The sequence below is a fragment of the Saccostrea echinata genome, unplaced genomic scaffold (genome assembly GCF_033153115.1).
Source record: "Saccostrea echinata isolate AGI-Se365-2 ecotype Australia unplaced genomic scaffold, CSIRO_AGI_Sech_v1 ptg000034l, whole genome shotgun sequence".
Classification (NCBI taxonomy): Eukaryota; Metazoa; Mollusca; class Bivalvia; order Ostreida; family Ostreidae; genus Saccostrea; species Saccostrea echinata.
In genome coordinates this window covers 556,230-564,160 of record NW_026889783.1, presented here as the reverse complement: position 1 = coordinate 564,160, position 7,931 = coordinate 556,230, and the positions used below count along the sequence as shown (strand labels likewise).

At 33.7% G+C, this 7,931-nt stretch overlaps 1 long non-coding RNA gene across 1 annotated transcript; it reads right to left on the bottom strand.

The window, feature by feature from the left end:
• Positions 1–2,513: 2,513 nt before the first annotated feature.
• LOC133199332 (uncharacterized) lies at positions 2,514–4,924 on the bottom strand. Its single transcript, XR_009722789.1, has 6 exons — positions 4,859–4,924; positions 4,120–4,152; positions 3,689–3,739; positions 3,438–3,473; positions 3,118–3,181; positions 2,514–2,721 (listed from the first exon to the last, which is right to left on the bottom strand). It is a non-coding gene; the product is annotated as an uncharacterized LOC133199332 (long non-coding RNA).
• Positions 4,925–7,931: the final 3,007 nt, after the last annotated feature.

The window sequence follows — 7,931 nt, the reverse complement described above, 5'->3', positions numbered from 1 at the left end:
AAATTGATTCATTAGAATTAAATTCTGCTTAAGATTTTCGAGATGAGCGAGGGTAGTCGTCAATATTCCCTTTAAAGGATGTTATCATTGATACCAAATAGCGGTTTGAAAATCGCTTAAACATTATAAACTTGACATGTAACAACCCCCCCCCCCCACTCCACCTCGACCGCCTTCCCCATCTGCGTGGACATGGAATTTTCATTAAATTGTGTCTGCGGAAAGGTGGATATCCGTTAAACTAATGTGGTAGTAAATATAATATTTAGAATGATAAACTAGTTTTAAAAATAAGTAAAGACAGAAATGTGATTAATTAAAACTGTACAAAAAAATCTCTTTTTTTCCCCATTTGTTATGAATTCGCTACATGTATTTAATCAATATTGATTAATTTGGGGACGGGGGCTGTGCAACGTCATTACAAGTTACAGTGTTGGAGAAAAACAAATTGACCGGTTGATGAATGGTTGTACAACCCATGCAATATTTAAACGTCAATTGCTACGTAATACAAGTTGCAATTATCTAACTACGACTGTTAGAAAAGACGTACCTAAAGAACTTTTTTAAAAGTCTTTATTTTTTACAAGTTAAGCTTCCGTTTGTTCAATTAAAATAATAGCAGCTTGATATATATGTAATCAAGGCCAGAAATAAAATCAGCAGTGCGACGCGAAAGTAAAGAAGAGCATGAAAATTATTTTTTTTTAAAAAAATGGGGTTCTGATTTTCATTCTTAAGAATTAATTTTGAAAAGACTCACATTTTAATTCCTCGGCAAATGATAATCATCGCATAAGAATATTAAAAAATACACATAATTATTAAGCTTAATATTATCGGAATTAATTGCAAGCATGTCCATGTAGAAGGGGAAGGGGGGTTACATGTCTTGTAAGTTGTAAATAAATGTTTAAGCGATTTTTAAACCGCTACTTGGTATCAATGATAACATCCTTTAAAGGGAATATTGACGACTACCCTCGCTCATCTCGAAAATCTTAAGCAGAATTTAATTCTAATGAATCAATTTCGACTTCTTTATCAAAATTTTCCCGAACTTTTTCGTACACCTCTGACTTTTCCCTTAGTTCTATAACACTCGGAACTCGAGAGTTACACGCTAGGTGTCGTTTTTGCATCACTTCCGTAATTTCTACTCTGACATTTCCAAATCTTGTAGCATTTTTCACGTTTGACGATGAATACTCGGATTATTATGGGATGCCTGGGCAATTAAATAGCACGATTAAAGACAAAAATATCTACCGAAACAAGATATCATGACACATTTCGGTGACATGTATTAGGTAAATGATATTTCGGGCCTGATATCCAAGAGGGTCCAGTGTAAACAAATGGAAGTGACTTACCTTCTCTATTTTATAATACCGCGGGTATGATTTTTTAGTAAAACGTTAATTCTGCGTTATTTTTTGGATTTTTCTTATGGAATACATTGTAAATGTGTACTAGAAGAATAATTTATGAAAAAAATACATAAAAATATTTTTTGACTTGTGGGGCATATTGGAGGGGGGGGGGGGGGTTCCTGTCCACAAGTACCTGTGGTATCGACCATAGAACCTACGAAATGATGACTTTAAACGAGGCTGCTGATATTCTTGTTTCATCAACTTGTTTGTCAATAACTTACCTCGTTTTAGAAATTGTTATCGAAAACATTGTTGCACAGTAGGACTCTTTCGTGTGCACTGTGCAGTGTTTAGATCTTCCTTCATTTGGTTATCAGATAAAAGCTATTATATTATTAGTATATAATATGTATATTATCCTCTATTCTCTGCAAGATAGGCTTGTCTACGAAGCACACGGCGGGTATGATCTGTCGACAGGGGATGCTTACTTCTCCATGGGACCCAATCCCACCTCTGATGATTGCTTCGTTTCCAATTTGCATTGTTCGGTATGGACTTTTGAGCTTTTCACTGTTCTCTATCTTCATATTTCATTTCAATGAATTATGAATTTGTGTACCCTGAAGGAGAACGGTAACCATTTGATTATGAGTGAATTCGGGTTAAACAAGTTAATGTTCATTAACATACCCTCCGCTTGGAAAATAGGGGAATGTAGTGATGGATGTCCATCCTTCCGTCCGTACTTGTACGTCCTTCCTTCTGTACTTTCTTAACACTTACGGGGTAGCCATCTCGTACCCACAACTCCTCTTATACCACTGTATTCCATGAAACTTTCACAGAATCTTTATTTCGTAATGCCATTATGCACCCCCTATTTTACGTTTTTGATCGAAGAGAAATTTTGGGACTCCCATGGCGAAACAACGACACTGCCATTCTGAATAAAACTAAATGAGACTTTCACAAAATCTTTATTACATGTACATAGTGCCATTGTGACCTCCTATTCTTCTGACCTTTTCCTCTGATTTCCATTTGTAAAGTGTGTTAATGGCAAAAACTTACCAAAGATCAATGTTTCTGACGTGGATAAATTAGTCCTGCATTTTCAACAACGGCATAAAATCAGACTTAAAAGTGTCATTTATTTCAGGCATAATGTTGAGACTAGAATCACAAGACATACATTTATAATATTTTTTCGGAGCATTTACAGAATTTATATGGAACACTGAATTTTAATTTACATTGTAAAAGATTAACATAAGTTGCAAAGACTTGGTAGTACAGGATATTATAGCTTCTTTAAAGTTGAATACATCAAATCGAAACACTGAAAAAAAAATGATTTGATAATAAATAAAAGCAGAACAACCACACCGAAATATACAAACAGTAACTGTAAAAATAAGTTTTGTCAAATTTTTAAATGTCTATAACTTGAAAATATTTCATTAAAATTCACAAAATTCTGAGTTTTCGGATCAAATATTCAACAAAGATAAGCATTAACATGAATATTATGAACAATTTTTTTTTATTTATTAAATTGAAAATTCCTGTTACTTTCAAAATTTACAACATGATATGATTATGGGACGATGATGTGAAATGTTTCGCCAGTTTATTTATGAGATAGGTTGATTGGCTATATTTTATTGATATGTATTTGATATTACAACTTGCTTGTAATTGTGTAGGGATAGTTGTGTCATATCTTTCGACTTACATTTTACTATTTAGGTGATGGCGGTGGTGTAATATGACCGTGATGGCCTCCTCCGCCTCCGTGGCTGTAAATGTATCAATTTTATATACAAGAAATTCTAATTTTCATGCAAAAATTAATAATTACATGTTCATTCTCTTCATCAAAAATACATTTAATGCAATGAAATATTTAAAAAAAAAAAAAAGAAGAAGAAGAAGTACACAATAACCATAGAACTTTGCAAAATGTGACAGAATACTAGTACTTTGTACATTCTTTTAATTTTCGTAAAACTGTCTGCTTGTATGTTATCAATTCACTCATATTATTTAACTTACCTAGAAGAAGGAGATGGTGGCACAGGGTCATGACCTCTGTTTTTTAAAGATACCAGTTTAAAGTTATAATAAAATATCATAATGTATTCTTCAAATACCAATTCTTTAATTGAATAATTGATTAAAAAAAATTAATTAAAGACCTTTAAAATATTCCTCTTGTGCTTCGGAAAGAAGGAATTTTTAAAGGTATTTTAAGTACTTTTATGTGTACGTTTCTAAAGTGAATGTATTATTAAGTAACAGCTCACCCGTGCGAAGAGCTACTGCCGTGAGACCCACCGCCTTGATGGCTGCCACCACTGTAATTGTTAGGACATAATTCAAAGTGGTAAGATATATTTATGTTTGCGAATTTATTTCTCCTTTGTGATTTTCAGCATTCAAAACATATACATATTATTAATTAAAGGCATTAAATCTAAACAATCTCTGCTCAAGCAAAATAATAATAATAATAATAATAATAATTGAGAGTCTTTAGCCTTAAGGCTGCATCCTTGGCTCAATACAAACAAGGGATATAAAAAGTTTCTAATATGCTGTCTTTCTTTAAGGTAAACGTTGGAAAAAAACGCCGAAATAAATCATTCCATTAAATTTCATTTGATTTTTATTGACAAAAAGCAATTGTTTGCATTTACAATGTATAAGAGAAAATAAAGAGAAACAAATATCTTACCTGTGGTTTGAACCACCGCTACTTTGGCTGTGGCTGTCGAAAATGAAAATGATATATATATATATATATATATATATATATATATATATATATATATATATATATATATATATATATATATATATATATATATATATTATATTACATGGATATTATATGATATAACAGAGAATTGAAGTTTTATTTATAGTAAAATTGAGAGCGAGATAAGTCCTTGTGAATTATATTTTCGTGAATTATTTTACAATAATACATCCTAATAACCTACGGAGGCTGTATTTTTTTTTTGAAATCATTAACATGTGAGGAAAGACAGTCCAAAAAGTTTTGCGTTCGATTCGTTCAATATATTGTAGATTACCAATTTTTCCCGCCACCAAGGAAAGTAATTTGGTATTAATAAAGAAGACTAAGATTCCTCGAATATTGGTTTTTGTTGTGTATGATTTTTTTAAAATACAAAATTAATATATATGCAAGAATATAATTTTCGCGAGGGGACGGTTTGGGTAGACGGATAATTACGCGGGAAGAAAACTTCTTTGTAATATATAATGAATTATTTACAGCATTTAGAATACTAAATATATTTAAAATTAATATCAGTTACTATTGACCGATTAAAAAAAAAGTTCTCCATAATCGTAGAGCAACTATCAAGTGAATCTCACGATAGGTGTTCTTCTTTAAAAAATATATAATTTGACTGCGTATTCGATGAAGGGAGACAGAAACTCACACTGCGTCTTTTTTGCCTTTCTTTTTATCCATTGTTAAAAAATGTTAATGGTTGGTGATGGTCAACTGGTGTTGTGTTCACAGAGACTATTTTTCTCATATATATATGCAAATGTCCAAAAACAAAGCATCCGGTCAGGTGCTTTGTTTACTTGTTTACTGAGATTAATTCACTTCCGATTCTAATTTTTATGTCGTCATATGTTGTGTTCATGAGCATATAAATATCAGTATGTAATATTCACAGACATTCATATTCCAGGGGGGAAAACTTATGTTATAGCATGTGTGCTATACCTGCCTGAAGCGAATTTCATGTTTGTTTATTTTTTCATTCAATTTTTAACCCCCCTTAGCGACCGACCTGGAAAAAAAAATCTGTCTCGGGTCTCTGCCTCCAGTCTCGATCACTGCAATATCACGAGGTGGAAGACTTCTTTAAAAAATGAATCTATACTTCTTTTCTTTTGTGTGACTTTAGATGCTTAATTAAAATGATTAATAGGACAGTTATTTGGTTGAGCAGGCGCGGTAGTTTTCTTTCCATATTCTTGGGGTCGCCCGCATGGGTTAGAGCGTTTGCTCTAAGATTCGCAGAATAAGGAGTTGACCCTTACGTCGAGGGTTCGAATACATTGTGTGACGCGGATATGTATATACCAAGGTCCCGTGTAGCAGTAGGTGCTGATATATGTGCCGAGTACAGGTCTTTTGCAGTCCTCCACCGGCAAGAGGTGGCGTCACAATATCGAAAGATGTTGAACCAACAAATATATTCTTGGAGACTTCTGAGTGCTCTTTACGTCGATCAGGATAAAAAAAAAAGAAGAGGAAAAGTGCATTTGTGCGGTCAGTCTTTAACTCTCACTATTCTAGAAAATCAAGTTTATTATGTATTTGGTAGACAAAATGATATCTAAACTCCTGACTATATGTGTAAAAATTATGATTGTATCTTAAGAAATAAATACGTTTTAGCAAGCGGCATTCGTCAAAAATTACTGTTCTCGTATTTCAACCTAGAACACAGAAAATTGCAAACATTAAGCATAGTTTTTATTTCACGAATTAACGAACACTAACGAACACTAACGAACAAACTAAAGACAACATTATACATTCATTGACTGGGTTCGAGGGCAACATGCGTTTTTTGGTTCCAAGAACCAAACTGTTTCTTTGCCTGAGGCCGTTAGGCCGAAGGCAAACAGTTTGGTTCGAGGGGTCAACAAAACGCATTTTGCCCGAGAACATAGTCAATAAATGTTTTACCTCTATAATTTTTTGGTTATAAATGTATCTTTTGCTGGCTTCCATACCCCGCCCCTACTTTGAATTTTCACAGTAATCTAATTTCTATGTAAAAGTAACGGGAAAAAAAATTCACCTTGGACCCTCCGATGAAACACGGACCCCGAAGAGTCATCTTTCAGAGGAAAATTGACTTTGGAAACCGTCGTCTCCTCCACCCCCCATCGAAATAGAAATAGGATTTTCAGGTTTGGACAAGTTGTTAAGTTATTACTATTATCATAATTATTACTTTTTTATTTGTTTCATTTTGTTTATTTTTTTTCGTGCTTGTCAAAAATAAAAAAAGAAATCCGAGTTTAACGTTTGTTACTGTTGATGTGGACATCCTCCCTCTCCCCCCGGAAAAAATTCTCTGTGTTGTACAGTACTCCTGAAGTGCTATTATTATTTTCGTAAGGAGTAAAGAAAGAGGTTTTGTAGAGCATTTACTAGAACCTACAATGATACAATTGTATGTGCATGTATTAGTATGAATGTCTACCAGTCATGAGATTTTAACACAAAAACATATGGTCCTTTTACTCAGCTAAGTGAAACAAAAAGGGCCACTCAAATAAACTAACAAAAATTAACACAACATCACGACCCCAACATCTCCACATTTTAAGACTGACATGTACATGTACATACTGCTACATCCATACAGCAATTTTTATATAAAACCATGGTACAAGTCTAATACACACCATATGCCTACAGATTGATTGATTGTATGCTGTTTAACGTCCCATTCGAGAATTTTTCATTCATATAGAGACGTCATCGTATGCCAGTGAAGGGCTTCAAATTTAGACCTATACTCGGCACTTAGGGCCATTAGCAGTGAGGGTTCTTTATCGTGCCAACGCCTCCCGTGACACAGGATCTCGGTTTTTAAGGTCTCATCCAAAAAACCCTTCTAGTGTCGGGCGCTTGGCGAAGGAACAGTCACTACCTATGTTTAAGTCCTAGGTTTAACGCGGCGCGGCGAACGAGAATCGAACCCGGGCCTCCCGATCACGAAGCGAGCGCCCTACCACTAGGCTTCCGTGATCGGTATTTGCCTACAGAAGTATCATATTACTTCATGTTGTAGGGATAACCAGTCTGGGAGACATTCTAGCATTGACTAGTGGCTTCCAGGTTAGGCCTGAATTACAAACTAATAGCTTGGGTCACATGACTAAAATCTGAAAAAAATACAGATGAGTTTGGATATTTCTAGCAATTTTGAGAATTTATATAGAATGGACAACTACGAATAGTGATGATTATTTCTCTTGAAGATTTCAATAAGATTGTCATGCTTGAGTCTTTTTATGAAATATAAATTTCATGTTACCATGAATCGAAAAAATCTATGAAAATCGCTCATTCTAATGGAAATATGTCGACCATTTAGTATTATATGCTATATCAAACTTTATTAGTACACATTTACAATATATTCCATAAGAAAAATCCAAAAAAAAAAAAAAAATAACGCAGAATTAACGTTTTACTAAAAAATCATACCCTGGGTATTATAAAATAGAGAAGGTAACATTTGTTTACACTGGACCCCTCTTGGATATCAGGCCCGAAATATCATTTACCTAATACATGTCACCAAAATGTGTCATGATATCTTGTTACGGTAGATATTTTTGTCTTTAATCGTGCTATTGGCCAGGCATTCCATAATAATCCGAGTATTCATCGTCAAACGTAAAAAAATGCTACAAGACTCTGTCTTATAATACCGAGGGTATGATTTTTTTTAGTAAGACGTTAATTCTGCG